Consider the following 10,097-nt stretch of genomic DNA (forward strand, 5'->3'; position numbering starts at 1 on the left):
AGGCCAATGCAGAAGTTCTCCAAATATGGGGGCGATGTCAGTGTCAGTGCAAAAACTTCCCCTTGATCAAATTTCTACTAAAACTTGGAGGTTAATTTCTTGCCTGTTATCTTTATCATCTTCAGATATCCCTGCAAATATTCTCTTTTATACTTTAATATCCAGACTCGTCTGTTCATCTGCTGCTCCCCAGTTAATCGTTTCTTTTTGTTTCCTTCTCCCAATTCCTTACACAATGTTTCCAGGGGTTCATAGTCCTGTTATTCATGAAGTCCTCTTTATCTCAATGTTGGAGTCTCCTCCTTTTGTCAGAGGCCTTTGAACCAGAGCAATTCCATCTAGTGTAGGGACTGGGTAAAATAAGGCTGAGACCTACTGGGCTGCATTCCCAGAGTGTTAGGCATTCTCAGTTGGGATAAAATAGAAGGTCAGCACAAGATACAGGTCATAAAGACCTTGCTGATAAACCAGGTTTCAGTAAAGAAGCTGGCCAAAACCCACCAAACCAGGATGGTGATGAGAGTGACCTCTGGTCATCCTCGCTGCTACACTCCCACCAGTGCCATGACAGTTTACAAATGCCATGGCAACATCAGGAAATTATCCCATATGGTCAAAAAAGGGGAGGCATGAATAATCCACCCCTTGTCTAGCATATCATCAAGAAAAAAATGGGCAGCCCGCAACCCTTGGGGCTGCTCTGCCTGTGGAGTAGCCATTCTTTTATTCCTTTGCTGTCTTAAGAAACGTACTTTCACTTTACTCTATGGAATTGGCTCAAATTCTTTCTTGCACGAGATCTAAGAACCCTCTCTCGGGGTCTGGATCGGGGACCGCTTTCCAGTAACATCTTTTTGGTAACCATGAAGGGACAATACTAAGGAAACCCCTGACCGAAAGGCTAATTTTGGGTAAGTGGTGGGGTCTGATAATATCTTTCTGGTGACCATGGAAGGGAGAATACTGATGAGACCCATGACCTAAAGGAACATCATCTGCACACACCAATTGGCTGATTTTGGGTAAGTGGGGTGCATATACCCAGGTAAAGGGTTGCATATACCCGGATTGGTCTAGAGGTCCAACTTAGGGGAGTTAGAGTCTCTCCTGAGACAGAGAGGGTTAAAGGCTCCTCTTAATAAAAGGCAAGGATGCTTGACCAAACTTGGGTTTCAGGCCCAACTTAGGAAGGTTAGAGTCCTCTGTAAGATTCAGGGGGTTAGAAGCCCCTCTCAGTAAAGTCCCTCTTGGCTAAGAATGGGTTTGGCACCATGGAATGTTAACTGTTATTGTCTTTGAATTAATCTACCTTACAGTTTGCTGACAGCTGTGGGTGACAAGATTAGGCATGTACAGGACCATGGGACATAGGGAGCTTTTTTCTCCCTAAAAGGGAAAACTTGAGAGCTAATGGGACTGCTGGAAAAGATCCCTTCACCACTGACAAGCAGCTGCCTGATCTTTTCAGTGTCACAGGGATAGGTGGGTCTTTTTAGTGTCACTGGGATGGGTGGGTCTTTCTCTGGCCTCTGTGAGCTGCTCACTTTCCCCACCCTGCTACAGGCAATGCTTTTCTCTCTCTCTTTCTCTTTCCTATCTTTTCTATTACTCAGGGTGATCATCTTGGCCAGAGACCACATGTTGAAAAATGTCCTTGGGAGCTTAACCTTGTAACCATGTGGCCGTGATTTCTGTTGGTCTCTGCCAGCACAATGGTGGCCCAGGTTGAATTCCCGGCTTAGAGAATGAGGTCCTTTCTTATTTAATATTTATCTGTGTGACCTTTGCCATTTGTTGATTCTCTTCCCCGCCACAAACTGTCTTGAATTTTCCTTTCTCCCAGCACCTGTGTGGTTACTTTTGGTAAAGTTCAAAAGCCAGACTTATCAGCCGTTTGGCCTGACTAAAATTGGGTAAAAAGAAATTTCAAAAGGACTTTTTTTTAGAGTGCTGTAGTTAAAAGTCAGCTTAATTAAAAGTGTATATTCAAGCTCTAACAGGCTGGGACTCAGGAAAAGCAGACGAGGCACCACAGACCCTGTTTTGGGAAAAACCTCTGTTTTCCTCATGAAACCCCAGGAATTGGAAGTGGATAGATCCCTCTCAAAGTCTAAGGCTTTGTTCTGTTTTGCATTATGTTATCTGACGTTTTTGATTTTGGGGGTTATCAGAAATTACTTTGCATTATGAGAGAGCTTTAGTGTGTAATAACTGGGTAGGAAATATAGTTTTGGGATGGGCTGATTCCCTCTTTTTTGGGGATCCAGCATCTGGTATAAAAATGGGACCCTTGGCCGGGTGCGGTGGCTCTCACCTGTAATCATAGCACTTTGGGAGGATGAGGCAGGCAGATCACCTGAGGTCAGGAGTTCAAAACCAGCCTGGTGAACATGGCAAAACCCCGTCTCTACTAAATATACAAAATTTAGCTGGACATGGTGGCAGGCACTTGTAATCCCAGCTACTCGGGAGGCTGAGGCAGGAGAATCGCTTGAACCCAGGAGTTGGAGGTTGCAGTGAGCTGAGATCACGCCACTGCATTCCAGCCTGGGCAACAGAGCAAGACTGTCTCAAAAAAAAAAAAAAAAGAGGACCCCTAATTTTTGGAGATCTGTTTTTCCTTCCAACTGTGTTTGCTTATTAGGCCCTAAACACTGCATACTTTCCTGACCCTGTTACTCCAAAGGCTGCACCCTAAAGTCAGTAATCCAATTAAAGAACTGGTGAATGAAAAATCTTACAAGTACTGGATCTTGTTCTGTCTGCCTGTGTATTTATATGTATTATGTGTATGATGTTTATATATGAAAGAGCTTTAATTGGCTTAAAAATAATAACCAATTAAATATTTTGTGAGAAAAGTAAAAAGTGTAATGCCTTTTGGTTCACATGGATTTAGTAATCTTTGGGAAATAAAAATAGTTTTAAAGATTACTGGTAAAAGTTGCTAAGATTAACATTATACCACGTAACTGAGACTACTGAAGAAACAGTTTTACATGCAAGGTATGTAAAGAAAATGAAATGTGTTTTTGTAAAAGATTATAAGAAGGTATGGAAATGTCAATTTTTTTTTTTTTTTTTTGCCTAGATTAAAAGGTTAAAGGATTGTTTTAAGTTAGATAGAATAAAGCTGAAGGTTTGAGCAAATTGTGAAAAGTTTGTGAAAAATTAATCTTGTAAAAAAATTCTGTGTGTGAACATACTGGCTAAAGCTAAAGGGGTATTACTCAGTTTTTCCATAAATTGAGCCTTGGACTAAAAGCACAACAAGGTTTTCTAAGAGTACTCATCTGCTCTTTATGAGAAAATCTGTAAAGGGTTATAGAAGGTTTATAAAAATCTTATCTTATGGTCAAACTGAGTAAGATTGGATAGATTTATGTATAAAGTTTTATTAAAAATTGGAGTTTAACATTAATAGTATACTAATGTAAAGGTGAAATTTGGCTTATTTGGTATAAAAGTCATACAGGAAGCAGTGTCAAATATGAAATGATGTTTGCTTTTCTTTGGGCTGTATTTGTATAAATGTGTTATTGGTCTGTGTTCCAAAATTATGAGAAACTCCTATAAATCTGATATGGCTTAATGTATGTTATTAATTATAATTGTTATATAAAATAGTTATATGCCACAGAAGTAACCAATATTTCCTTTTCAGTTGTGGCCTTAATAGTGGCTCTCCTAAGACATTTTATCATCCATAGACAACTGTTGTCTTATTTTGATCCTTTTTAAAAGCTGGTTTATAATCAGCCATAGGACTCTAACAGGTGTTATTAAATGCAGGTTTCTTTGGCAATTATGACATTAGAATAGAGAAAAAAACTTTCAGGGCTCTCATGGAAAGCCAGAATGTTCATGACTATCAGGCAGAATTGGAGTTAACTGAACGGACTAATGGAAGACTGAATTAATATTTTTTTACTTTTTGCTTAAAACATTGCTGATCCTTTGCTCTGTTTTTCAGAGTCAAGAAAACTTTTATTTTGAGCTATTTCCAGCTCGTAGCAATTGAGTAAAGTATACTCTTGTGAACAAAATTTGGAGCATATTTGTTTCTCTCTTTACCTAATTTCTCCAGAATTTGAGAACTATTTGTGAGTATTTTTAACTTATGGCAATACAGTTCTTTGTATAAGTGCAATAAGAATCTGTTTCCTTTTGCAACAAGGCACAATTGGAGAAACTGGTTATTTTACAAAGGCTTTGACTGGAATGGCATGTTCACAGGATTCCTCAAGAATCCTGTGTTAAGTAAGGGACCTCAAGATAAAAGGAATTTACCCAACTCACAGGTATTTGAGGGTACAAACCCATGGTTGGGCTTGGCTTTAAAAAAGTCTTATCTAAAATTCCTTCTATGGAACAAAGTTCCGTCAAAGCCAATTTAAAAAGCCTATGTGAAAAATAATTATTCTTGCTGCACTTTATACAAATAATCAGGCCAAGTATAAAACTAAGGCTTATATTTACAAACAAATCAGTCCTATTATGATTTGCCTTTAGCAAAAATGGGAAACTGGAGAGAAAAAATTATGTTTCAAGAACTATGGTACACCTGTTATTAGATTCTAGTTTTATCAGTTTTTTTTTTTTAAGTTTTTTTCCTGCTTTTTAGGCTGACCTTGAGTATTCCTGTGAAGTAATCAGTGATCTCTGGCTGCTGCTGAAAAGAAACAAGAAAGATGGGTAATGTAAAAATCTGAACCAATTTTCTAATTCTGGGCATATTGTATTCAGCTAGCAACTCTATAACAGCTTGGTTCCAACAGTAACCCAGTTCATAGAAAGCCTTCTAATTTAGTTTACTTGGATAATTTTACTTATTTTGCTTTACTGTTGTGGAATATATTGCTGTTGTACTCTATGTGTAGGAATGCAGGATAAGCTTACTCACCGTTTTCTTACATTGAGCACTTATTAATCTTCCAGATATCACCTTTTATCAGAACTCGAAAATTATAAGTGACCCTTGCCAACCACGGCTTTCTGACTGAGCTCCTTTCTATCCTGAATACAACAGACCCAATAGGTAGGTAGGAATATTATCACCCTTGTTAAGCATGAAGAAGTTACAGAAGATGGATCTTTGTCTCTCTACAACCCCTAAGATTAAGAGTTCTCCTGGGAGGTGGAGGTTGCAGTGAGCCAAGATCGCGCCACTGCACTCTAGCCTGGGTGACAGAGCAACACTGTCCCGGGGAAAAAAAAAAGAAAGTTCTCTTGTAAAAGAGACGGGGGAATATGTCAGAGGTGTTTAAACCAGAGCAACTCCATCTTGGATAGGAGCTGGGTAAAATAAGGCTGAGACCTATTGGGCTGCATTCCCAGACTGTTAGGCATTCCAAGTCACAGGATGAGATAGGAGGTCAACACAAGATATGGGTCATAAAGATCTTGCTGATAAAACAGTTTGCAGTAAAGAAGCCTGCCAAAACCCACCAAAATCAAGATGGTGATGAGAGACCTCTGGTCATCCTCACTGCTGCACTCTCACCAGCACCATGACAGTTTACAAATGCCATTGCAACATCAGGAAGTTACCCTGTATGGTCTAAAAAGGGGAGGCCTGAATAATCCACCCCTTGTTTAGCATACAATCAATAAACAACCATAAAAATGGGCAACCAACAGCCTTCAGGTTGCTGCCTATGAAGTAGCCATTCATATTATTATTATTTTTTTAGACGGAGTTTTGCTCTTGTTGCCCAGGCTGGAGTGCAATGGTGCAATCTCGGCTCACCGCAACCTCTGCCTTCCGGGTTCGAGTGATTCTCCTGCCTCAGCCTCCCGAGTAACTGATATTACAGGCATGCGCCATCACACCTGGCTAATTTTGTATTTTTAGTAGAGACGGGGTTTCACCATATTAGCCATGCTGGTCTCTTGGCCAGGCTGGTCTCGAACTCCTGACCTCGTGATCTGCCCGCCTCGGCCTCCCAAAGTGCTGGGAATACAGGTGTGAGCCACCGCACCTGGCTTTATACATGAATTTTATCATTATCCTTGAGAATTTTAGCATCCATATAGAGATTTTACTGATATCCTTTCTTGGCATGATTTTGCTTCTTCTAAAAAAAATGCAACTGACACTAATGGTTAGGATGTGGAGAAAGAGGCAGAAAAGGAAAAAAAGGGGAGCAGGACCTCATCTCAAAGTTGTGATCTGAAGAGGTGAAATCCTTTTTGAATTGGTAGCAGAATTGACAACAGGCAAGTGGAAACCTGTTAAAGGATAATCATGTCTAGACAATTTTATCAAAAGTAGCTAAAAAATACCTTCCCCCAAATGCACCATGAGCCATCCATCCCCAAATTAATACCCGATAGAATGAATTGGACAATTATGGTCAGAGTTTGGTTCAAATAGGTTGTAATTAAAGAGTGCCTATAATTATGGGGCATCAAATAATCTAACAATGCATTTTTTTACAGCGTAATTGACACTTTGAGGTCTGCAGAGATGAGATGCCAACAGATGTGTTTCAATGGCTTCCAGGAATTAGTATGGGAGTGATAAGCCCCAATAGAGCTAGATTTGAAACTTAAGAGATAATAAGATGATGACAGAGTGTAGGTAAATGTTATCAGCTAGGAAACCTGATGAAGAACTGGCATTGATAGTGAGGAGGATGCTGAAGGAGAATGGGCACTATTGAGCTTCGTTAATCTCATGAATCAGCTGGGACGAAAAAATTCTTGACATGTTTACCACCATATTTGCTTTTCATGGCTAGGCCCATCTTTAGTAATCAATTATAACCTAGTGCCCTGTTCAGCATGTATGGGGCTTCTGAATGAGTCTCTTTCAATCCAGCAAGCCAGGCAACTCAGTTAATACATTAAAAGTGACATATGAGATAAAAACCCATTTCTTTACCTTAGACTAGATTATATGAAACAACCTTTACAGCATTAAAATTCTTTCATGTTTAACATGAAAAAAGTCTCAATGAGTCTTTCTCTGTTTTAGGAGATGATATAGACTGTAGCATATTATAATTAGTCCACTCACATGAAATTATTTCAAGTTCCAGAAAAAAAAGAAGATACAGACATTTGCTATCTTCAATCCATTTTTCAAAATTTTAAACATAGAAAACCGAAAAAGACATTTAAATTTAATTTTGTCAAGATGAACGGGAAATTTCATTTTTGACATGTCTAACCACCACATTATCAGACATATAGATTTCAAGGAACCAACATTCAATTTTATGAGCTTTTTTTCCTTTTCCATATATGTCATGTTGTAAATCAATTTTGAAGATATAATGAGAGTTGTTTTTTTTTTTCAAGATTTCATTGGATTTTTCTGAAACCAGAACCTAAATCTAGCTTTGAAAACAAAAGTAGTCTCAAAACACAAGACCAATTCTTCCCTCAAAGATCATCTCCATTTCTCCTCTTTGTACTGACAGAATGTGGCACTTTCCAAATTATCCATTGTGTTGGAAAATTGTACAGCAGGGGGGACACTTATTTGTTGTTGTTGTTGTTGTTTTGAAAGCTTATTAACCTGTCTTGAATAATTTTGCCACTCCTGATGGCACCAAAGGTTGAAGAAATGTAAGGTAAGATACGTTATGAATTTTATTCCACTGAACAGTATTGAATAAACCAATATTGAATATATAGTTGAATTCTACGAAAATCTGATTGTCACACTTTTTTGTGTCATTTTACACTTTTAAAAATACACTTTTTGCACTCTTCACAAATAAAATTAATGCTCCATGTGGAAGACTTGGAAAGACAGAAAACAAAGGAGAAAAATAATTCATATTTCTTTCACCCAAAGTTTCCAGGCTTATTATATTTCCATGTTTTGTCCTTTTTCCTCCCTCTCTCCCTGCCTGCCTATTTCCTTCCATCCTGCTGGCCCCATGAACTATCCATAGTTATTGCTTCTGTTTTACCTCCAGCACCATACTATGAAAACTATTTCCACAAAAAATGTACATCCCTTCTTTATAAGTTTTTAACATAAATGTTACAATGAAACAGACGGTGCAATTTGATGAGATTTATAAATGTGTACAACCATGAGACCTACATTAAAATGCAGATATAGAACTGTCCCACCTTCCAGTTAATTCCCAACACTAACCCCAAGATAACTAATGTTTAGTTTTTTCTGTTCTTGAATTTACTTAAATGGAATCATACAGTGTGTAGTGCTTTTGATTTGGCTTCTTTTGCTGAACATAATGCTTTTGAGATTTGTTCATGTTGTTGCACTAAGTAGTTCAATCTTTTTTTATTGCTGAGTAGAATTTTATTATATGACTATTCCACAATTTGGCTAGGTTATCTGTTCTCCTGTTGATGAACGTCTGAGTTATTTCCAGTTTTTGTCTATTTTGAGTGAAGCTGCTGGAAACATTTTAGTACAAGTCTTTTATAGATATATGCATGATTTTCAGTGGTCACACAGTATACCACTGAATTTGTATGTTGTATATACTTAACCCAACCCCTGGTGTTGCTCAGTAAATTATTTTCTGTTTTAACAATCAGAAACAATGCTATCTTGTAAATCTGTATGAGCTTTATATTATTCTTTTTAAAAATAAATAAAATATAGATAACATAAAATTTACCAGTTTAACCGTTTTAAGTGTACAGTCCAGTGGCATTAAGTACATTGTGCAACCATCACCACTATCCATCTCCAGAACTTTCTTGTCATCCCAAATAGAAACTCTACACTCATTAAAAACTCCCATTCACACCTCCCTCTAACCCCTGCTAACTACTATTTTATTTTCTGTCACTACGAATTTGAGTATTCTAGGTACCTCATATAAGTGGAATGGTACAAAGTTTGTCTCTTTGTGTCAGGCTTATTTCACTTAGCATAATGTTTTTATTATTCACCTATTTTATAACATGTTTCAGAATTTTATTCCTTAATACTTAATATATGCATACAGTAATTTTGTTTATCCATTTGTTGATAGACATTTGTGTTGATTCTACTTTTTGACTATCATGAATATTGCCGCTATGAACTTTTATGTACAAATATCTCTTCAAATATCTGCTTTCAATTCTTTGGGGTCTTTATCTAGAAGTAGAATTGCTGGACCATATGGTATTTCTGTTTAATTTCTTTGAGAAGCCTTCATATTGTTCTCCATAGTGGCTACACAATCACATTCTCACTCCATGAAATGCATGAGGGTTCCAATTTCTTCACTTCCTCAACAACATTTATTATTTTCTGTTTTGTTTTATTTTCTGATAATCATACTGGGTGTGAAGTGGCATCTCATCATGATTTTGATGTTGTGAATTTTTGTGCCTAACTTTGAATATATTCCGGATTATGTTTTAGGCAACATTTCTAGAAACATTGTGTGTCCAAAGTTATGTCCATTACGGTCCCATAATATGCAGAGCCACATTTCATTCCAGAAAGAGTATGCTACTTTATTCCATCAGCAGTGATATGAATTCTTTTTAGCTTGGTATTTCCTTTCTTTTTTAGACAAGTCTAAATTATTCTAAACCATTTTCTTGATGGTTTCCAATATCTGGGTATTTTGCCTTCATTGTGGCAATTATCCAGTTACTTGGAAATATTTTCATATTTTGCTTACTGGTGGGGATCACCAATGTTTGTGCTAATGGCCACTAATTAACTATTATCTATGAAGAACCTGAAATCTTCTCATCAATTAACTTTTTTTTTTTTTATGGACAGAGTCTCGCTATGTCATTCAGGCTGGAGTGTAGCAGCATGATCTTGGCTCACTGCAACATCTGCCTCCTGGGTTCAAGTGATTCTCTTACCTCAGCCTCCTGAGTAGCTGGGATTACAGGCACCTGCCATCAAGCCTGGCTAATTTTTGTATTTTTAGTAGAGACAGGGTCTCACCATGTTGGCCAGGTGGGTCTCGAACTGCTGACCTCAGGTGATCCACCCGCCTCAGTCTCCCAAAGTGCTGGGATTACAGGCGTGAGCCACTGCGCCCGGCCATCAGTTAACTATTATTAATCAATAATTTGTAGATTGTGCTTTACTTGTTTCCCTGTTCTCCATATAGTACTTTGCCTTCTTAAGGGATCTTGCTATGGTCTGAATG

The sequence above is a fragment of the Pan paniscus genome, chromosome 9, assembly GCF_029289425.2.
Source record: "Pan paniscus chromosome 9, NHGRI_mPanPan1-v2.0_pri, whole genome shotgun sequence".
NCBI lineage: Eukaryota > Metazoa > Chordata > Mammalia > Primates > Hominidae > Pan > Pan paniscus.